At 43.5% G+C, this 23,231-nt stretch overlaps 1 pseudogene across 1 annotated transcript in view; it reads left to right on the forward strand.

Moving 5' to 3' along the window:
• LOC307195472 (large ribosomal subunit protein eL6-like) overlaps positions 1–17,767 on the forward strand; it is a 76,028-nt pseudogene extending 58,261 nt beyond the window's left edge. The window contains exon 2 of the transcript in view: positions 17,327–17,767. The product of the transcript in view is annotated as a large ribosomal subunit protein eL6-like (transcript). The remainder of the gene's footprint in view (positions 1–17,326) is intronic.
• Positions 17,768–23,231: the final 5,464 nt, after the last annotated feature.

A 23,231-nucleotide genomic window follows, 5' to 3' on the forward strand; every position in this document is an offset into this window, starting at 1 on the left:
CTATTGATATTATCCCCAATCTGGAGATAACGAATCCCAGTCCAGTCTTCACTCTTCTCAGCCACATCTGACTCTGAGAACAAAGCAGTATTTTGAGCAAGCAAGTACGAGGAACCCAGAGGGGAAAAAATAAAAATTCCAGCCCTGATCAAGAAGAAGCACAGTCTTCCAACAGGACTGGGGCAGTCAGTCCCCTCAAGGAAAACTGAAGCCCGCAGCCATGGACACAAACATAAAACTCCATCTTTGCAATGATTTAACCTCATGATGAAAAGTTTTAACACCGACTTTAAAATGTGCAGAGTTGCATCGTTTTTTATTTTGTTTTATTCTTTTCAGATGGTACAAGAGCAGAGATATTTGAAGACCCTTGCCCCGGAATAGATTTCTCCATAAAATTTTCCATGCAGGGCTTCCCTGCTGGCGCAGTGGTTGAGAGTCCGCCTGCCGATGCAGGGGACACGGGTTCGTGCCTCGGTCCGGGAAGATCCCACATGCCGCGGAGCGGCTGGGCCCGTGAGCCATGGCCGCTGAGCCTGCGCGTCCGGAGCCTGTGCTCCGCAACGGGAGAGGCCACAGCAGTGAGAGGCCCGCTTACCGCCAAAAAAAAAAAATTTCCATGCAAGGAATATTTACAGGGATAACTATTTTCTCCTTGTAGACATGAATTTGCTCTTATTCATTTTTGTACTTGACCTAACACAACCCTTCACACATAGTTGAAGCCCTATAATATATCTTAAACCAACTGGAACCTAATCAGTTTGGGAATGGTAGAAGGCGTGGTGGAAAGGTGACGACATTGAGTGAGAGGCTCAGAATCCTAAGTGTTGTCTCGGGGGTGGGGAGGAGTAGAAGAGAGAAAGAAAGAAAGAGACCACAGACTTCCCTCTGCAGGATACAGTGATATTTTCCCAGAAGCAGCCTCTTAATGCCTGTTGCTATCAGGAGGAGAAATCATAACTGATCACAAGTTAACATTTACTGCCTTTGTCAAAAAAAAAAACCCACAAAGTAAGCATGGGGGGGAAAAAAGTGAAGATCCTTATTGCCTGGAACGAAAGCGTGCATCAGTGACGTGCAGAACAGACAAGGGATGCCTACATCCTTTTTGAAAGAAAACAAACCCCCAGGTGATTTTTTTTTTTAACGGCTACTAGATTATAACAGTCTAGAGAGTGAGGAAATAAGGATTGAATTAGAAGAAACACTGATATAAGGAGATCATGATGCAGTTTTACAGAGCAGTATTAATATTGTAAAGAAGATAATTGGAAAATAACGTCACCTCTAAAAATGTATGAATTTACTTAGTTTCCGTATTAATGAACTTACTGGTGACATGAAATAACATCTTAATGAATCCGTGCCGCTAGAGCACACTCGCACCAAGTGTTCATCATCCAAATCTGTTGCCTTTTAGCTGTTTTCTTCATTTGCTAAGTAGCCAGCAAAGCCTCTGAAAACATTCTTTTTAAAGAACCAAAAATCAATGTCTTGATTCTTTCATTCTTTGTACAAGTATTTTTCCTAACCATTTATTAAACAGAAGCACTCGATACTCCTGCGCCCTGGGGGATGTGATGATAAATGGCAAATTCCAGAGGTAGGGAGTTCTAATCCTGTAGCAGAGCTGACAGCTCCACAAAGAACTACAATTCAAGTAGTCAGTGCCACGGGAGAGATAGTAACGTGCCCCTAGGAGTTCAAAAAACGGAGAAAGCACTTCTGGCCGAGGTGATCAGGGGAAAGCTCCTTACAGGAGGAAATGAGTAGGTTCCTAACCTAAAAACGCCCCCTCCTTTGGCTTTCAGAAAGAGATGTCACCTAATGCCAAATGCTTTGCTTTCCCCTCCGTGTGCTCGCTGGTTGACTGAGAGAAGAAATCCTGACCTGTCTCCTTCAGGATCCAGGTGCTTCTTGAATAAATACAACAACACACAAAAAATAACCACCAATAGAATTCCTAGACGTGTCTTCAAATTAGTGACAATAGTTTTAGCAAAGTGGGTGGTAAATTCAGTGGCATGTTGTGAGACGATTTACCTTTTCCTTCTCTGTGCTTTTCACTCATTCGTACAAGGGAAGTGTTTTCAGCAACACACCTGAAACAAACAAATGACCTAACATGCAAACAAACAACCCAAGACTATTGGCTATAATGATTTAATCCTTGAATATTAGTGAGGACGATGCAATATTTGGCTTTAACCCCTGGCTCCCCTGTGTTCGCTAGAAGCCCTCCTGGCAAGGGGAGATGGAGGGAAGGGACATATTCCATCCCTGCCCCCACCTCCAGATGTGAGCCTGCCTCTGTCCCCTTGTATTCGTCACCTTTCTTCACCTGTCAGCAAAGAGGAGGATATAACTGTGTTCTCATAATGAGTGTTAGACACATAGGAATCATCTAGAGCGCTTTTCAATTATAAACATAATGTAACTAAATTTTGAAAATCTATATTTCAGTACATTGAAAAAATAATGTATCTATATGGTCTTCCTTTTGGAAAGAAGGAAAAAAGAGAATGTTAAAAATATTTCTAAATCTCGCACTATTTCTAAACCCACTCACTTCCCCAGACACAGATGTTCCTTTGAGTTTGGGATGTATGCAGCCTTTCTTCTATTTTTTTTCAATAAACAATATATGGTGTTTTCTCTGCTTTTTGAATTTATACAAATGGTATCACATTATCCACGTCATTCTGCAACTTGCTATTTTTCTTCTTAATGTTGTGTTTCTAAGATCTGTCCATGTTTGTTTTGCATATGAGATCTGGTTCATTACCAGATCTCATATGCAAAGATAATTATAATTATGGTCTGCTTCATGGGCCCATTTCCCACTGATGGGCAGTGAGGATGTTCCCTATTGTTCACTATTACGATGCTGCAAAGGTTTTCCTCCTGTGTCTGTCTGTGCAGCTGTGCAATAGTGTGGGGCATTTGCACCATTTTAAACTTAGCTACGATGGAAGTACATTTCCCAGAATTCCCTCCCTGTATATTTCCCGGGTAGCTGGAGCCATGAGAGTTATTTTGCCCAAGGTTTGGGATGCAGATGTGAACAGCAGCCAGTCCTGCAGCTCCTCCAGCAGGTCTCCTCCTTCAGCCCCTTTCCTCCCAGGCCAGGTGCATGTTGAGCTCTGAGACAAAGGGCAGCAGCTTCTCCTGCGGGTTTCCCCCATCATCAAAGCTGAAAGGTTGGAGGTGGTGAGAAACCTACAGTCTCCAGGCCATCTTTGTTGGTTCCAACTTGTCCTTGCTCCAGATCCATCATTCCTTTTCAACTGCCCGAGCTGCTGACTTCAGGCTCCAGTACCAGACACAGAGGCAACAACCTCACGTAGACAAAGTCAATTCCCTATAATAAAGCCATTATTCTGCATCAGACCTAGTGCATCAGCTTCTCTGGATCCAACCCTGCCTGGTACGCTGAGGGGATGACTTCAGAGTCAGAGAAACCCAAAGCCGCCATCTCCTCCAAACACCTCACTCCCTCCTGCTTCCCTTGGAGGTGTGGATGGACAGTAGCTGCCTTATGCCTAGGGAAGAAAAGTTGTTCATATCAGAAGAAGATTCCCTCCCACCTCCTTTGTTAACCTTCTTTTCATCCTTTTGAGGGCAATGCCTACTCCTTGCTTAGAAATTAACTGATCAGTGGAACATAAAATTCCTTCTTGCTTTCTTACAAAAACTAAACATACTCTTACCATACAACCTAGCACTCATGCTCCTTGGTATTTACTTCTGTCCATGAAAACCTACACATAGATGTTTATAGCAGCTTTATTAATTTATTGATTCATAATTGCCAAAATTTGGAAGGAGCCAAGATATCCTTCAATAGGTGAATGGATAAACTGTGGTGCATCCAGACAATGGAATATCATTAACCACTAAAAAGAAATGAGCTATTCAGACATAGAAAACAAACCTGTGATTACCAAAGGGGAAGGGAGAAAGGGATAAATTAGGAGTTCGGGATAAACAAATACAAACTACTATATATATAAAATAAACAACGAGGACCTACTCTACAGCACAGGGAGCTATGTTCAATATCTTATAATAAACGATAATGGAGGAACTTCCCTGGCAGCCCAGTGGTTAAGGCTGCATGCTTCCACTGCAGGGGGCACAGGCTCGATCCCTGGTCGGGGAGCGAAGACCCTACATGCCACGCAGCGCAGTCAAAAATATTTTTTGTAATAAAATAGAATAAAATATAAAAAAAAAATACAAACAAAAATAGAATAAAAAATAACCTAAAATGGAAAACAATCTGAAAATGTGTATATATATGTGTGTGTGTGTGTGTGTGTGTGTGTGTGTGTGTGTGTGTATGAATCACTTTGCTGTACACCTGAAACTAATACAACATGGTAAATCAACTATACTTCAATTTAAAAAAAAAGAGAGAGATCAGCTATCAAGCCTGGAAAAGACATGGAGGAAACTTACATTCATATCACTAAGTGAAAGAAGCCAATCTGAAAAGGCTACCTACTATATGATTCCATCTATGTGACATTCTGAAAAAAGCAAAACTATGGAGACAGTAAAAAGACCAGTGGTTGCCAGGGGTTGGGGTGGGGGAGGGATGAAAGTCAAGAGGATTTTTAGGGCAGTGAAACTACTCTGTATGATATTATAATTATGAACACGTATCATACATTTGTTCAAACCCACAGAATGTACAACACCAAGAATGAACCCTAATGTACACTATGGATTTGGGATAATAATGATGTGTGTACGCAGCTTCATCAATTGCAACAAATGCACCACTCTGGTGGGCGATTTTGATAACGGGAGGGGCTATGCATATTTGCGGGGGAGTATATGGGAAATCTCTGTATCTTCCCCTCAATTTTGCCGTGTACCTAAAACTGCTCTAAAAATTGTCTTAATAAAAAAATTTTTTTTTAATTCTTTATTGCCACAGGCATACAAAGAAGGTAACTGCCTTATTTTTGAGTTAAAGGAAATTCACTTTCTTGATTTTAAATACAAACCATGTGTCCTTTGAAAACAACGAGTAAGTCAACACAGCACTTCACCAGGGCTCCCTCTTTATTGGGTTTTCATCAATATTGAAACAGATGAGGAGAAGAAGAAAAACTTTTTTAATTAGTTTTTAAAGCCGAAAGGTGTAGCTGAGACAAGTAATAAGGCAAGACTAAAAATCCAACAGCTTTGCTTATCCCAGGGAGAAATGCGACAGAGCCAACCCTGTGACATTCTAAGAGGGGTCGTAGGGCAGGGCTAAGCTGAACGTCCCTCTTGAGAGGATGCCAGCAGCCAGGGCCCATTAACAGCAGCGCAGACAGCAGGGAAGGGAGAATGTGATTCTGGAAGCTCAGTCTCCTGAAAGAATTTCCTGCCTCGTCAAGAGGCCAAGGAGCTGAAAGCTGGGTCCTGGAAGAGAACTAAAGCACCGCAGTAAAAAAGACTGAAATCCACTGACTCTCTCACTTTTTTGAGTTAGATTACTTCATCCTACCAGCACTAACCCTTTCCTCCCTCAACTTTAGATTGATGAGGGATGGGAGAGGAAGGGGGGAACAATTCCTCCTTCAGTGCTTTTTCTCTTAGGAGAGAGAGAGAAAAAAAGAGAGAGAGCCTCTGAATAAGTTAAATATTTTCCCCTCATGCAACTGTGCTCAAATTAGGGTTATAAAACAGACATGTGAAATCATAAAAAAAAAAAAAAGAGAGAGCAAAAGGTAGGACAAGATAGTTTTGGCAAAATAAGTAGTAGAACAAATAAGTAGTCAGAATTATTATTGTACCTAAGACTCCTATGTTACACGCATTCTTAACATAGCTCTACACCTGTCGTGGTAAAAGGAATGTAGCTTTATATGAGTCTACTTTAGAGTGAAGGGTGAGTGCAAGTTTGGTAGTATCTGAGTTCATCTCCTGTTAAATATTCAAATCCAAGTGAGAAAGAGCCTCCAGATAAAATAAGTAACTCTTTGCTTCCATTGGATGCCTTTATCTGTGAGTCACCAAACACCCAGAGATGCCCTAAACTCTCAGGGCACTTATTTTCTTACATAACCAAAGTCCAGAGGGAGACCAGTACCAGAGCTTATTAATTCAGTGGTTTAGCAGCAAAGTCCTGCACCCAGGGTCTTTCCATCCTCCCACCTCATCTTCAGGGTGCCAGCTACGTCTTCTCATAATCACAAGACAGTTACAGCATCACATCCTCAGACACCAATGTCCAGAGGTGTGTGTCTCTTTTTAAGAGCTAAGATACCTCTTTCAGAAACTCCTTCCCATCTCCTTGTGGAGAACTCGCTCGTGGGCCCATCCCGAAGCCATTCACAAGTAAGAAAAATGAAACCTCCGTGATCCGCTAAGGCCAGTTGGGGTTGAGCCAGCTCCTACGGGTGGACACAGGAGCCAAGGCAAGGCTCTGGGTGAGCCACTGAGAGCATGTGTTCGTGCTGAAAGCCGATGTCTGGTCGACTTCTACTTAGGAAGGAAATATTTGCTATCAGGTTCAAAATGGGCAGTTTCCATAATTTTTTCTAGCTTAATATTTTGCCTATTGAGAAGTCTAATGAATAAAATGTTAGTAGGAACTAAGCCCATCTGAAACATCTTTATGCCAGTAGTCAGAGCTTATTCTAAATGAGCGATTTGACAGGTAACATTCCCCCCAAACATCAACAAAATAGCCAAAGACCACCTAACTTCCTTGTTGAGAAAAACACTCGATGTTACATGAACAAGTTCCAAAATCCTGGGTGTTTATCAGACAGCCACCTTTATTTGTCTACCCAGTAGTCTTCTTTCTGTTGAAAAACATAATCCCCTGCCACCCAGTATTCCTATAGGGTTTTGGTACACCTGCCAACTACAGCGCCCACTGCAGAGGTGACACGAGGTCCAGGCCTTGGCAATCAGGGCACTCCAGTCCCTTGACTACAATATTAGACTATCAACCAGACATTTAACCCTAACCCAGGCAAGGACCCAAAAAAATAAGTCCTTCTTTGAGATTTCTGAGATAAAAAAAACAAAAGAGCAAGTGTCACCTTTCTTTTATTGGATACTGCCATGTTTGGATCCTGGGGACCACAGGAGAAAATGTGGCCGAGAACACACAAAAAGCAGCAGAGACTAGTGGCCGTGAGAGGGAGAGACAGAGAAAGAAAAGGAAATAAAGAGGTGACTCCAGCTGGCCTGACCCTGTGAACTTCCCAGCGTGACAGATTGCATAATTGGCCCCAATTTTCACCCCTCCCTGTATCCACCACTTTGGCTCTGAGACTCTGCAGTTTCCCTCACTTCCATGGGGAGAGCGTATTTTCCCACTCCTGACTTTGATCTTGGTCAGGGGACTGACTTTGGCCAACGGCACTGGAGTACACATGACCCACAAGGGCTCTCATTGCCCTTGCCATCACCAGGAGAACCTGCCTCAGCTCACCTGTCAGAGAAGCAGGCGTGGATCCGGCTCTGCACTGCAGCCTCCCTCGGCCAGTCTGCTGATGCCTGAGCACGCTCAGTTGAGATCAGCAGAGCTGGTCCAGCCACCCAGAGTGTGAGCTAAATCAGTGCCTGCCTTCACATGTCACTGAGATCTGTGCGGTGGCTTATTACACAGAAATGGCTGTATGAGCCCAGAGATCACTCCCTGCTTTTCTTCACCTAATGTCTGTTAGTTTGTTTTCGATCACCAAAATGGAGGATTCAAAAGGCAGGGCTTTTAGCCTGTTTTCTGTTACATCTCTAATACCAATAAAAAAAAGACTGGGACATTGTGGGCACTCAATAAATTTCTGATGAATAAAGCAAGTTTGAGCTGCATTGCTGTCACTTCAAGCCCAAGCTCTGACTAATACAAGCCACAGAGCTGATGGGGTTCTTTTGTTTGGGGGATTTTTTTTTCTATTTTTAAATTTATTTATTTATTTATTTTTGGCTGTGTTGGGTCTTCGTTGCTGCGCGCGGGCTTTCTCTAGTTGCGGCGAGCGGGGTCTACTCTTCGTTGAGGCGCGTGGGCTTCTCATTGCGGTGGCTTCTCTTGTTGTGGAGCACCGGCTCTAGGTGTGCAGGCTTCAGTAGTTGTGGCTCGCAGGCTCTAGATTTCAGGCTTAATTGTGGCACACGGGTTTAGCTGCTCCGCGGCATATCTCCCCAGACTAGGGATCGAACCTGTGTCCCCTGCATTGGCAGGCAGATTCTTAACCACTGCGCCACCAGGGAAGTCCCCAGATGGATTTTTTTTCCTTTGATTTTATAGCATATGTTTACATCATAAAAGTCACATCAATAGAATTTAGTCTAGTGGTTTTCTCCCATATCGGAGGATTTTCTGGATCAATAAATAATTCACGTATCAAGGGATGGCACAAAAGTACAGATTTAGTACTTAAGTCAATCCTCAATTATTTCTTGATAGAGAAAATGCAAGTTATAGAGCCCTAAACTCACCCAGCCAAGGCCACACTACGGCACTGTATAGCAATGCTATTCCTTTCTTACCTACACCTCTGCTGATTATTGAGACCAGAGACCACCATTTGATTTTTGTTTCTTATTTTTTATTTCACACAGAAAAGTTTCACGAATGGTACAAAGAACTGCTGTAGGTCTTTTATCCAGATTCATCCATTGTTAGCATTTTGCTCCATTTGCTTTATCATCTGCTCACTCTATTTTTCCCCTGAATCATTTCAGAGTAATTGCAGACATAATTCCCCTTGATTTATAAATACCTCAGTGTATATTTCCCAGGAATAAGGGCTTTCTCTAACATAACATAACCACAGCACATTTACCAAAATCAACAAATGTAACATTTAATACTGATATCCAACCCACCACTCATGTTGTTTCCAATGGTTCCAATTATGTCATTTATAGCTTTGCTTTTCTTTTTTTTTTTTCCTGTTCTGAGATCCAATCCAGGATCACACAACTCCAATTAATTGTCATGCATTTTTAGTCTCCTCTAATTGGGAACATTTCCTCAGCCCTTCATTGTTTTCATGAGTTCAACATTTTAAAAAATTTGTAATTGAAAGTAAATGTATTTAATAGGATTGATTCTTTGTTGACCATTGCACTGAATTGTATATTTAAGTTCTCTTAATCTCTCTCCTATTATTTAGTATATAGTAGCAAGGAATTTTATTTATCCTAATTTTTTAAATTGTAGTAAAATACATGCAAAATTTATCATCTTAACCATTTTAAAGTACATAGTCAGCAGCGTTAAATATATTCACACTGTTGTAAAACCATCATCGCCACCCATCTCCAGGACTCTTCTCATCTTAAAAACTGAAGCTCAGGGCTTCCCTGGTGGCGCAGTGGTTGAGAGTCCGCCTGCCGATGCAGGGGACACGGGTTCGTGCCCCGGTCTGGGAAGATCCCACATGCCGCGGAGCGGCTGGCCCGTGAGCCATGGCCGCTGAGCCTGCGCGTCCGGAGCCTGTGCTCCGCAACGGGAAAGGCCACAGCAGTGAGAGGCCCGCGTACTGCAAAAAAAAAAAAAAAAAAACTGAAGCTCTACACCTGTTAAACAACAACTCCCCATTCCTCCCTCTCTCCAGCCCCTGGCAACAACCGTTCTATCTCCATCTTTATGAATTTGACTCTTCTAGGTACCTCATATAAGTAGAATCAAATGGACTCATTCCGGGTATTTTGAGGGGAGGGGGGGTTTCGACTGGCTTATTTCACTTAACATATTGTCTTCAAGGTTTAACCATGCTGTAGCTTGTGTCAGAATCTCCTTGCTTTTCAAGGCTGAACAATATTCCATTGTATGTATATACTACCTTTGTTTATTCATTCAGCTTTCCATGGACACTTGTGTTGCTTTCACCTTTCGGCTATTGTGATTAATCCTGTTAATGAAACTGGATGTACCCGGTTTTCAATGTTGAGGGTACATACCCACCAGCAGAATTGCTGGATCATGTAGTAATTCTATTTTTAGTTTTCTGAGGAAATGCCATACTGTTTTCCATAGAGGCTGCACCATTTTACATTCCCATCAACAGTGCACAAGGATTCCAATTTCTGTATATCCTCACCAATACTTGTTCTTTTCTTTTCTCTTCCTTTTCCTTTTTTCCCCCCTAGTAGTAGTCATTCAAATAGATGTGAAATGGTATCTCACTGTGGTTTTGATTTGCATTTCCCTAATGATTAGTGATGTCGAGCATCTTTTCACGTGTTTGTGAGCCATTTGTATATCTTCTCTGGAGAAATGTTTGTTCAAGTCTTCTGCCCCGTTTTTGAATTGGTTCATTTCTTTTGTTGTTGTTAAGTTGTAGGAGTTCTTTATATATTCTGGATATCAGCTTGTTATCAGATATATAATTTACAAATATTTTCTCGCAAATATTTCCGTGGTTTGCCTTTTCACTCTGTTGATTGTTATCATTTTATGCACAGAAGTTTTAAATTTTGATGTAGTCAAATTTATCTATTTTTTTCTATTGTTGCCTGGGATTTTAGTGTCACATCCAAGAAATCATTGCTAAATCCAATGTCATGAAGCTTTTCCCTCATGTTTTCTTCTAAGAGTTTTATGGTTTTAGCTCTTACATTTAGGTCTTTGATCTATTTTGAGTTAAATTTTGTGTACGGTTTTGGTGTCAAGGCCCAACTTCATTCTTTTGCATGTGGATATCCAGTTTCCCCAGCATCATTTGTTGCAAAGCCTGTCCTTTCCCCACTGAATGGCCTTGGCACCCTTGCCAAAAATCATCTGACCATATATGTGAGGTTTTATTACTGGGTTCTCTATTGTATTCTGCTGGTCAATATGTCTCTTTATGCCAGTACCACAGTGTTTTAATTACTGTAGCTTTATAAGTTTTGAAATCAGGAAGTTTTGAGACATTCACCTTTATTCTTCTTTTTCATATTCAGGGCCCCTCAAAAATACATACTTATTTTAGGTATGCAAAAAAACACCATTGCGATTTTGACAGAGTGCATTGATCTATAGATTGCTTTAGGTAGTGTTGACACCTTTACAATAGTAAGCCTTCCAATCCATAAATACAGCATGTCTTTTCACTTATTTGTGTCTTCTTTAATTTCTTCCAGCCACCTCATGTACTTTTCAGTATACAAATCTTTCACCCTCTTGCTTATGTTTATTCCTAGGTATTTTATTCTTTTTTATGCTATTGTAAATGGGGTTATTTTCTTAATTTCCTTTTCAGATTGTTCATTGTTAGTGTAGAGAAATGCAACTGACTTTTTTTTTTCCTTTGGCTGCGTTGGGTCTTTGTCGTTGCACGTGGGCTTTCTCTAGTTGTGGCGAGCGGGGGCTACTCCTCATGGTGGTGCGCGGGCTTCTCATTGCAGTGGCTTCTCTTGTTGCGGAACATGGGCTCTAGGCATGTGGGCTTCAGTAGTTGTGGCACACGGGCTTAGTTGCTCCACGGCATGTAGGATCTTCCCAGACCAGGGCTTGAACCCGTGTCCCCTGCATTGGCAGGTGGATTCTTAACCACTGCACCACCAGGGAAGTCCCTGCAACTGATTTTGCCTGGTGATTTTGTATCCTACAACTTTGCTGAATTTGTTTATTAGTTCTAATGCTTTTTTGTGGAATCTCTAGAGTTTTCTACATTTAAGATTATGTAGTCTGCAAACAGAGAGAATTTCAATTTTCCTTTCCAATCTGAATGCTTTTTTATTTCTTTTTATTTTCTAATTGTTCTGACTGGGACTTCCAGTACTGTTTTGAATAAAAGTGGCAAGAGTGGGCAGCCTTGTCTTGTTCCAGATTTTAGAGGAAAAGTTTTCAGTCTTTCTCCATTGAGTATGTTAGCTGTGGGCTTTTCATATATGACATTTAGTAAGCTGAGGTAGTTTCCTTCTATTTCTAGTTTATTGAGTATTTTATCATGAAAGGTGTTGGATTTTGTCAAATGCTTTTTCTGCATCAATTGAGATGATCATATGCTTTTCTTTCTTCATTTTGTTAAAATTAAATGATAAGTAGTCTGTTCTCTTGCTCTTTGATTAAGGTAAAACAAGCTACTATAACAGCAAAAAATATAACCGACCCTCAAAGAAAGTTCAAGTTAATTCATTCATTTAGTCAAATATTTATTGAGAAAATGTTCAGTTTGTGGCAAGCAACTTTCTTATCACTAGAGTTCAAAGATGAAGGCCTAGATCCTTTCCTTCAAGAGTGTCACAATCTACTGAGGGAGACAGGCCCTTCCCCAATCAGCCCATGATCTCTATGCTCTAATCACAACAGTGTATCAACCACATCCCCCGTTTGATCACAGAGTTCCCTGAGACCAGGGAGCTCTGACTCTCCTCCCTTCTTTGCCTGTCAAAATCATAGATATTTTTCCAGTCCTAGCTCAAATTCTACTTCTGAGAAATACTCTCTGATCACCTTGTCCAGAATTACTTACTCCACCTCTGTAATCTCTATTATACCCCACTCACTACTCTGAAAATTAAAAAGTAAAGAGAAAGCATGAAGCATTTATCCTGCCTTTTCCTATACCATAGTGCTTCAAGAGAGCAAAAGAGCGATGGGAGAACGTTTTTAAAGAAATATTCCAGTTAATAAATGCAGAGAAATGACAGAGAAAAATCACCATTTATAAACCTCCAGTGAAATGCTGGATCTTCTAGGCAACAGTCATCAGTGGATCCCAAAACAATTAGGTGAAAGGCTGTTGGGGAGATTAAGCTGACACCCCCTGAACCCACTGATCACTGAAATCAGGATAACCAGACATTATCTGCTTCAAGAAATGATGCCAGAGCAAGTGTACTATAAAGTATTCCTGCTGAAGTACACTGAACCTGCTGAAATACACCGAACCTATATCTAATCAAGCTTCTAGGTCTAATCACCAATCCACAGGAAATACAGGTGGAGGAACAAGATAAACACCACCACAAAGGAAGCAATCTGCCAAATCCACAGACGGTGCCACATTCTACGAGGATAAATGTGTTGGTTTCACTAAAAAGCCATTAAACGAAAAGGAGGAGGAACAGTTATAGAATAAAAGAGGCTTATGAACCATAACAACAACTTACAATGTGTGGACCCTATTTAGAGGCCAATTCAAACAAACCAACTGTAAAAAAGGTACCGTTGATACTGTTAGAGAAATGTGAATAAGGAGTAGGTATTAGATGATATTAAGGTTTATTGTTCATTTTGTTTGGTATGCTAATAGCATGGTTATGTGTTTTAAAAGTCTTTATCACTTAGAGTTGCATACCAAAGTACTTACTGGTGAAACAATATGGATCCTGGGATTTGCTTTAAAATACTTCAAAAATAAATAAATACATAAAAACAAGGGAATAGATGAAATAAGAATGGTATAAATGTAGGCTATATATATAGAGAGAGGGGGGGGGGTTCATTATACTATTTGCTCTTTTTTCATACATATTTGAAATTTTCCAAAAGTAAAACAAATCTTAATAAAACAAACAGTAGCAAGAAAAACCCTTTGATGTGGAAGAACATTGGAGGATCAGAGGGTGGGCATCTGTGTCAGAGTCCAGATCTGCTACTAACTAGCCACTCTAGGGCTCTGGGCCTCAGCTTTTTTGTTCATAAAGTAAAGAGTTGGATTTGGACTTCTAAAGTCTCTTTCAATTCTAACATATTATGACTCTGTTACTCTGAAATCCCCATCTCTGGTTCCTTCTCAAGAATCCTTTCCCAACTAAGTAACTGTAAGCAAGATAGGAGTTTCCTCTAATTCTCCCAAGACTACTCTCTGAATATATGACTTGCCTATCTCACTTTCTTTTCTCTCATTCAGAGAAAGCACCACAACTAATTCCTCTTTATCTCAGTCATTCAGCACTTGCTGCAGTCCATATACACATCTGCTTCTGTTATATGTGTATATGTGTCAGTGTTGTAAGTCGGAGACTGTAAACTAGGACACTGTCAACCCAGCATATGGGTGTTTGCTTTAATCACGCTGATGACTTAGCACATTGTCAGCACGCAGCCAATGTGTAGGATTATAATACTACGGTGTAAATAGTGAACTTTCTAAGCAATCTGTTGCAGCTGGCCTAACTGGCCACAGAGAGAATACAAAAACCCGTATATTCTGTCTTAATTTGCTTCTTTTCCTCCTGTCCCACATTGTGAGATGTCATTTGGTGGACCATATTTCCAGGGATGAGAAATGTGAATAAGGAGCAGGGAAAATAGGCCATGCAACATTGGCTTAATCCACAATATTTCTCTTTTCCCTCACTAAATCAGGGTGTATGACCCCTTTCCTGTGTGAGGAATGCAAACTCCTCCAATTTTATCTTTTAGATAACTTCTCAAAACCAGGTAGTGACCACATGAGAACTTAAGAAGATGTCTTTTCTTTTCTCTTTCTTTTTTTTGTTGGCGGGGAGGCGGTGTTGAGGAAAGGGATGAAACAGACGGCTGTGCTTTTGAATGTTTAGCCAATTCCAACTGGGTCATCATATTTTGCCTATATGTAAAATTGCTTTAGGTAAATTTTCTCTAATCCATCCTCTCAACTGTAGGATGACCTGGTTTAAGGTTGTTAAACACTATACGTAGATGAATTTCATACCTGCTGAAGCAGTGTTTCAAAACCTTTTCTTCATAAAAAAATGTGGCCATAAATTTCCATCAGAGGTTGCAAAAGGGTAGCCCTTTACTGTTGCAAGTGACCTCACAAGACTATGCTGGTGGGGTAGTACCTTGCATACTGAATTACAAACAAACTCCTCAGCTTGCATTCTATACACAGGGTAACGATAGTTCCTACGTTTCAAGGATCTATTACGAGGATCCAGTGAAACAATACACATAAAGTGTTTAACACCAAAATGTTCATTGCAGCTCTATTTACAATAGCTCGGAGATGGAAACAACCTAAGTGTCCATCATCAGGTGAATGGATAAAGAAGATGTGGCACATATATGCAATGGAATATTACTCAGCCATAAAAAGAAACGAAATTGAGCTATTTGTAATGAGATGGATAGACCTAGAGTCTGTCATACAGAGTGAAGTAAGTCAGAAAGAAAAAGACAAATATCGTATGCTAACACATATATATGGAATTTAAGAAAAAAAAATGTCATGAAGAACCTAGGGATAAGACAGGAATGAAGACACAGACCTACTGGAGAATGGACTTGAGGATATGGGGAGGGAGAAGCGTGAGCTGTGACAGGGCGAGAGAGAGGCATGGACATATATACACTAACAAACGTAAGGTAGATAGCTTGTGGGAGGCAGCCGCATGGCGCAGGGATATCGGCTTGGTGCTTTGTGACCGCCTGGAGAGGTGGGATAGGGAGGGTGGGAGGGAGGGAGACGCAAGAGGGAAGAGATATGGGAACATATGTGTATGTATAACTGATTCACTTTGTTATAAAGCAGAAACTGGCACACCGTTGTGGAGCAATTATACCCCAATAAAGTTGTTAAAAAAAAAATGCCCGTCATATAGGGTGATTCTGAAGATGAATAGTAACGTTTACCATTTATTAGGGGATTTACTATAAGCTAATCAATTTATATATATATATATATATATATATATAATTGCATTAATCTTACAGAAATTCCACAAAGTAGAAATTATTATTCCATTGAGAAAAAAGGCTCATGGACGTTAAGTTACATGACCAAGGCCTAATACCTGATAAGCAGCGGAAGTGGGATTCAAACTCAGGTCTGAACTGGCTTCACATCAAGAGACACTACACTTTCTTCTAGAAGTAATTGAGATAATATCTTTAAAATGAACAAGGACTGTACCTGACATAAAGTGGACAATAAACGGCAATTGCTGTTATCATTATGATAACCTCCTCCTTCATGTCCAAAACACACACACACACACGTGCACACGTGTATGAAATAAAAAAGAATCTGTATGCTAAAAAAAAAAAAAGTGTTTAACACAGTGTCTGGGAGCAGTAGTCAAACAAGATAGTCCTTTGTAAGCATTCCCTTGCAGTCCCTAGAAAGAGGACATTTTCAATAAACATTTGTTGAATTAATACATTGAATGACGTAATTGGAAAGATAAGTGGTTCGATATCCATGAACAAATAGAGGTTCTCCTTTAACAGGGTCAAGTAACTTCTCAAGGCTTTTTACAAAGAGTGTTTTAAGCTACAGAATGCCCCAACACAGAGCTTTAAAATCAAATAACTCAATATTGAAATTTTAACAGGGAGAGTTAATAAAGGGAAGGCCCATTTATTCAGATGAATCAAAGATGAATCTGAGATATAATCATATTTTATGTGTACAGGTCATTCACCCTAGAATCAAAGCACTCACCACATATTTCACTAACCCTTGTAACACCCACAGGTAGATGTTGGAGATGATCCCCTTGTTACTGATGGAGAGAGAGCCTGAGGCCCAGGACAGTGAAGGGACTTGTCAGAGGCCACATCAAGTGAGTAATGGAGCAAGAAACGGAACTAAATTCTAGTCTTCATCCCTGGTGCACTTTAGGTTTTACCACAAAGTTGCCTAACATCTCAGTTACTTTTTAACTCTAAAATCCATTTTGAAATAAACCCTCCCCTTAAAAAAAAAGAAATTAGCCAAGAGTACAAGATTCAATAACTAAAATAGAAAAAACATAAATCAGCTGGGTTTTTTGTTTGTTTTGTTTTAATGGTTCCACATCAGTTAGCAGCGTCTAGGGAAGAAAATGGAAACAAACATTGGTTCAAAAACAAAATTCTGCATAAGGCAGATCGCTGCCTTTTAGGGCAATTAATGCGAACGCTAATTTGCAACTGAAAACAACGAGGATCTGGTTTCGAGTTTCCAAACAGAACTATAGACGTTGAGCAGATTCCTTCATTGATTTCCCTATGATTCTACCTGGGGGTGGTGGGTAAAGAAACTCTTTTTAATTGACTCATTAGAACAGGGATTACCAGAATTTTCTGGTATTTTAATCTCCACCTTCTCCCAGAAGCCCGCAGGATGAGTAGTTATGGTTTTAGTATCCCTTGACTTAAGATAAAATAAATAAAGACAAAATGACCAAAAGCTCCTATGAATTCGGTGACATTCTCAGTGAACTTGTGTTTACTACTCCCCATATCTCCGTACCAAAAAACCACCATCGCGCTGCGAAGGCGTGCTGGGTAGACGGGTTCCCGGACGCCCGCGAGGAGCGCCCAGGCAAGGACCCCGGATTCGGGGGCGCAGGGCCGGGAGGGTGGAGTTTACGTTCACTCCATCGCTGCAGTAATGGAGAAAAACGGACTCACAGAGTAAACCACTCCACTCCCAAGCGGTTTTTCTGATTTTTATTTTTTAAGCATAAAGACGACGTGAACGAGGAACTCGCTGGCAGCGGCTTGCCCGGCCGCGCGCCCGCTCCCGCCGCGCGCGCCCACGCCCACGCCGCGCCCGTGTCCGCGCGTCCCCGCCGGGGCTCGGCGCACAGCCCGCCCAGCGGAAACCCGCGCCCGAGCTCGCCCCGCACGCCAGCTGCCCGTAGCAGGCGGGCTCTCGGTTCCCAGAGCAGTAGTTCCCAGTTTCTAGTTTCCTTATCGACACGATTTCTCTCTTGGGTCTTCCGCGGGGATCAGACGGTGGCCGCGGCCGCGGGTGGGGAAACCCGCGCCTGCGCCGGGTTCGTTCTATCCGGCCTCGTGTGGCTGGTTTATTCCTACCCGGAAACTTCGAGCTGTGTGGGCCCCGGCAGGGACTTGGGAGGGAGGGAGTTTGAGAAGAGGCTTCACTTTTTAATCTCCTAGGCAGTTTGATGGGCGCATGCCAGGCCCGCGCTGGCTTCGGGGCAGCTCGGCCAGGCCCCGGGACACACCCGGCGGCCGCGGAAGCGCTGAGGGGATGTTTGGATGGCCGGAACCTCTGGCTTCCTCTCAACCTTCTGACCTTTCAGAGTCCAGGCCTGTTGTGCCTGCGGCTCGCGATCGGCCCTCTTTGCCATCTTCCCACGAGAAGGTTGGGCCTCCGAGCCTAGACCCAGATTGCGAGGATTCTGGCCTTGGCTTCACCGTTTATCAACTGCTTACTGCCGCTGACCAAGTTACTGACCCTCACTGGTCCTCAGCTTCTCTGCGAGTTGGGAAGTGAAAGAACACCAACTTCAGAGGGCTGTCGAGAAAAGGCATTTAAACAGCTGGGGCACAAAGATTGTTCAGTTCGTGTCAGGGGCTGCTTGGCAGAATTCAACAAGCTCGGTATAAGGACTCATCCGACAACGGGTATTTCTTGACCCTGCGTGCCAGGCCGTGCCCTGGGAGCTAAAAAGAAAGCAGCGAAGGTAGCAGACAAAAATTGCTGTCCTCTTGGAGCTTGCATGGCTGACGCGGAGGGGGCCGGGGAGGGGTTACCCAGCAAACGTATAGTATAGCCCATAGTGAGAGCAGGCACCGGGGCACAGACGCAACTCTAAACAGGGTGGAAAGTCGAGTAAAGTGAGGGTAGGAGGGGGAGCCATGGGAGAAGCTGGTCCAGCTAGAGGGAAGGTCACTAAGGATCTGCTGTCCAATCTGCTTCTAAATCCTGTCACTCCCTGGACCCCTCCCACCTCAGGCGAGCACATCACCGGGAGAGCCCGCCCTAGGGAGCTCTGCCTAAGGAAACAGGCTGGGTAGCTGAAGGGAAGCCCAAAGGTAGTCCCAGTCCCAGCCCTCACGTTTAAATGAAGTTCTCCTCCCTCCATCCCACCCCACACTCTGCAGCCCATCCCGGTACATCTTCAAAAGAATTTCCCTGCTAGAATCATAAAGGGGGTAAACTCACATTCTCGAAAGGAATCCAACTTCCCCTTCCCCCTTTCCGTGGAAGATGATGAGGCTGGCGGGTGATGGCCAGCAAAAATGGCTTCGCCCCGTCCCACCCCCAGACCTCTCAGCAGGAATAGTAACCGCACACCTCCAAGACACTGTACACAGAAACATCAACAGAGGAACAATTTCAGCTGATGCTACTACATTCTTCTTTCTGCACCACTACAAACAGAGAAATGGCTTCTAAAAGCTACGTAAGGTACAAGGCATATGTGCACACTTACCAGTCTGGCCTGAATACACACTATCAATCTTATATATCAGTAAAAATCACTACCACTTACTGTGCTCTTCTCATGTGCTTAGTGTTTTCTGTGGATTTACTTATTTAATATCACTGATAACCCTATGAGGTAGTATCTACCATCATTTTACAGGTGAGAAAACAGTTTTCGAGCAGTTAAATAACTTGCCCAAGGTCACAGAGCTAGGATTTTGTGGAGTACTCCCTTTCTCCCATTTTATTGTGGGTTCATTCATAATAAAATAAATATTTATTGAGTGCCTTCCACGTGACAGACACTGTTCTAGGCACTGGAGATACAGCAATTTTTTTAAAAAATCCCTGCCCCCGTGTATATGACTGACATTCTTGTGGAGGGACAGAAGCAATAAGAGGGGGGAAAGGGACTTCCCTGTGGCACAGTGGTTAAGAGTCCGTGTTCCCAATGCAGGGGGCCCAGGTTCTATCCCTGGCCAGGGAACTAGATCCCCCATGCATGCCACAACTAAGAGTTAGCATGGCGCAACAAAGGCGCCCACAAGCTGCAACTAAAGGAGCCTGCCTGCTGCAACTAAGACCTGGCCCAACCCAATAAATACATAAATAAAATTTTAAAAAAATAGAATAAAGATAAAAGAAGAGGGGGGAAAGTAAATACAGTATATGAGAAGTTAAATACTGAGCAGAAAAATAAAGCAGGGAAAGAGGAAAAGGAAGGGATGAAGTCGCAATGTTAAACAGGTGGTCAGGGAGCACTTCACCCAGAAGGTGACATTTGAGCACAGAGCAGAAGCAAACTATGCCTTTGTGAGGAAAAGCACTCCCCCCGCCTCGCAGAGGGCACAGCAAGTGCAAAGACCCTGAGGCATGACTAACAGGAAGGGCAGGGTGGCTGCGGAGAGTAAGCTTGGGCCAGGAAAGAGAGGTAGAAGTGGTCAAGGAGGGGTGGTCACTCAGGGGTGTAGACTGAAGGACATAGGCTGTGACCCTGAGTGAGGTGAGGAGTCACTGGGGGCTTCTGAACTCCCTCATAGAACTGGATCACTCTGACTGCAAGGGGGGACAAGGTAGAAACATGAAGAGCAGTTGAGAGGCTGTCATAACAACGTAGGTGCGAGATGATGAGGGTGTGGGCCCATGTAGCAGTCGCGTTGGTTAGATTCTGAGGATACACAGTAGATAGAAGCTCAGTGTTTTCCAGTAGGCTCCATCCTGAGTGTGAAGGGAACAGGAGTTAAAGATGATGCCAAAGTTTGGGCCTGAGCACCTCGTGGGAAAAAAAGAAAAAAAAATGACCTGCTCTTAAGGACGGAGCAGGTTTGGGGGCAAAGCTTCAAACAAGTTACATTTGAGCATCTTGTAGACGTCTGGGTGGAGATACATATCCGGCAGGCAGTTGAATAAACAAAACTGGAGGCTGGACCTTAGGGAAGAAGTTCAAGCTGGAAATATGTATATTTTTAATGGGGGGTTGTCAGGCTCTAGGTGCTGGTAACTGCAAGAGATCACTTAAGGGGTGAAGGCAGTTGGGGAGAAGAGGGCGGGAAGCCGGCCCAGGTGTGCCCCTACTTTCTCTACTTCATTACGACCAAAGAGAGAGGGAGACGAGGACTCGGCTTACTAGGTGCTTCCACGCTGAAGCTCTGCCCACTCTCCTGGGCAGAGTTAATCCCTCTCAGCGAGGCAGCTGGAAGGAAGCAAGAGTTTGGCGTGCTCCGCTGGGCATTAAACAGCCCGAAGCTCCGCTGTCATGATCCCAGGCAAGCCGCTAAATCTCTCTGGTGTCAGTATTCCCCTCTGTAAAATGGGGATACTAACACCCGTTTACTTAGTAGTAATCTGGATTCAGTGAATGGAGCCCAGCAAACCAGCCCTTGTGCTCCTTCCTGTTACTCAGGGCTCTCCGCAGCATTTCACGTCCTGTCCCCTCCACGCATTGTCCTATCTTCGTACACTCTCCCCCAGTGCCACGCTGGTACAAAACGGGTGTTCCGGGAAAGCATGAACGAAGCCTGAGATGGAGAGTGGACTCCGGAGCGGACGCCCGGTACCGGAGCGAGCCCGCAGCTCATCCCGCCTTAAAGGGTAGGGATCCCGAGCATCAGACCTGGTGCGGAGCCGCGATGGCGTGCCTCTGCCTAGAGCCTGGAAAGGGGGCGCGGTCCCCGACGCCCCCTCCCCCGAACCCACAGCCGTACGCGAGCGCCTTCTTCTCCCCGCAGACGCGGCGGGAGGGGCCCCGGCGCTTCCGCCCAGAGGCGAGCAGAGCAGAGCCGGCTGCGGTTCTCCCGGACCAGCTCCGAGAGGCTGGCAGCCGTCGCGCTATGGCTGTGCCGCCGCCTGGACGCGGAGGGCCGGGGCGAGGACTGGGCGGCCTGCGCGCTGGGAGCTTGCGGGACTGCGCCCACCCCGCCCGCCTGGATGCACCGGGAAAGGCGCCCTGGCTGCGGTTATATTTTTTAAAAACAGGGACTCCTCTCTCCCCACTGACTGCCGTCCCTCTGATTTCTGAAGGAAAGGGGAACACAAGTTTCCTGTAGACAGGTCATCCGAGGAATATCGTGTTAGGATCCTCTTCGATCTGCAGACCAGACGGTTGTTCTGGCAGAAGCAGCCCTGGCGCCCGCGACGCGGAGGCGAGGGGTCTGCCCGGGACGAGAACGCACGGAGAAGAATCCAAGCCTTCGGACCGTTTCCCATGCCCGCGGGTGAAACCCTCAGGCTGGTGTTGAGGATCTCACGCATTAGAGTAGAAATTCATTAAACCGAATTTACCTTCCAGCAAACCGGGCCAAGATCTCAGTCTGGCAACAGTGGAGGAATTAATCTGGATGTTACACGCGGTGCTACTTCAACTTTGGGAGGGAGGGGCGGGTGTCACCGATCTCTTCAAAATCGGACGCAAGCTATGGACCTTAGCTCAAAAACACACACCAGTTTGGGATGCATGTTTGACGTTTCAGGAACACACACACAGACACACACCCCTCTCCTCTATCACACCTGGAGCCTTAGAAAAAACCCGGTGCCTGACAGAAAGAGTATGCACAGGCTTTGTGATCTCTGTAGAGGAAAAAAAACAAAAACAAAGCATCCACAGGGCTTGTTTGGGTGGTTGGTTTTTTCCTCAGTAACAAGTGGACAACAGCTAATCAAGCGATCAAGTGAGTTTGGTGGATATGAAAGGACACAGACCTCCTGGGAAAGGAAAGATGCAATTAAAATAGAATCATTCCCTTGGGTTGTCCTGCCCTCTCCAAACCACCAGCAAAAATGTAATTAGGACAAAAATGTTTTGGAAGGAAGTTAGCAAACAGGGAAGGTTAAACGTAATGATGACAGTTCTGTACTTTTGTTGTCCTGTTAACCAAGAAATTTCTATGTTGTAAGTCAAGAACGTTTGATGGCCTCAGAGAAGCAGTACATGTGCTGTTTTTTTGGGGGGATGAGGTGGTCAGGAATGCCTTACATACTGCTCCAAGGATAGCAGCTCTCCACCATCTAACCGGCCTGCTGGTGCTGTTTTTGTGTAACCGTGGAGGATAACAAATCTGTCTTATTTTATTTCACCAGATGGAGAAAATGGAACAATATTTGAAAAAAAAAAAAAAAACCCTACATTTCCTGTCTTTTTGTTCTTAACATAAAAAGTACTTTATGGCTATTTTTTTCAGCATATTTTCTCCTCCTCTGGGGTGCTTTTTAAAGCCTCAAAGTATATATTTGCCAGGAGTCTTTGGATTTTCACAATATTCCTAACTTTTTCTATAACCAAGACTTGCTGGACCTGCTCCATTAGGGAAACTTGTGTTTTACAAGCTGTAGACAATAACTGCAATAGCTAAGCTTTTTTTTTGAGGGAAAATTTTAAACTTAAAACACTTAGTATTTATGGGCCATTGCTTTTTCTTTTATTACCCATTTAACCATGTCTTTTCTTTGACGCTCATCCAGAGAGACTCTCATCACCCATGGCTAGATCAGAGAAGCCAAAAGGAAAGGTCTTCATCATCTCTAATCTCCATCTCTCACCTCCCTCCAAAGCAGTTTACAATAAAGAGAACTCACTCCCACATCCTGAACCCTGCGCTTCTTTGATCTTCCCCATCATTTTCTTATTAAAAACAACTACCCTGTTGCCACCACCACCAGTTTCAGGTTGTCTGAGTAACTATTTTCATC

This window comes from Stenella coeruleoalba (assembly GCF_951394435.1).
Source record: "Stenella coeruleoalba genome assembly, chromosome: 12".
Classification (NCBI taxonomy): Eukaryota; Metazoa; Chordata; class Mammalia; order Artiodactyla; family Delphinidae; genus Stenella; species Stenella coeruleoalba.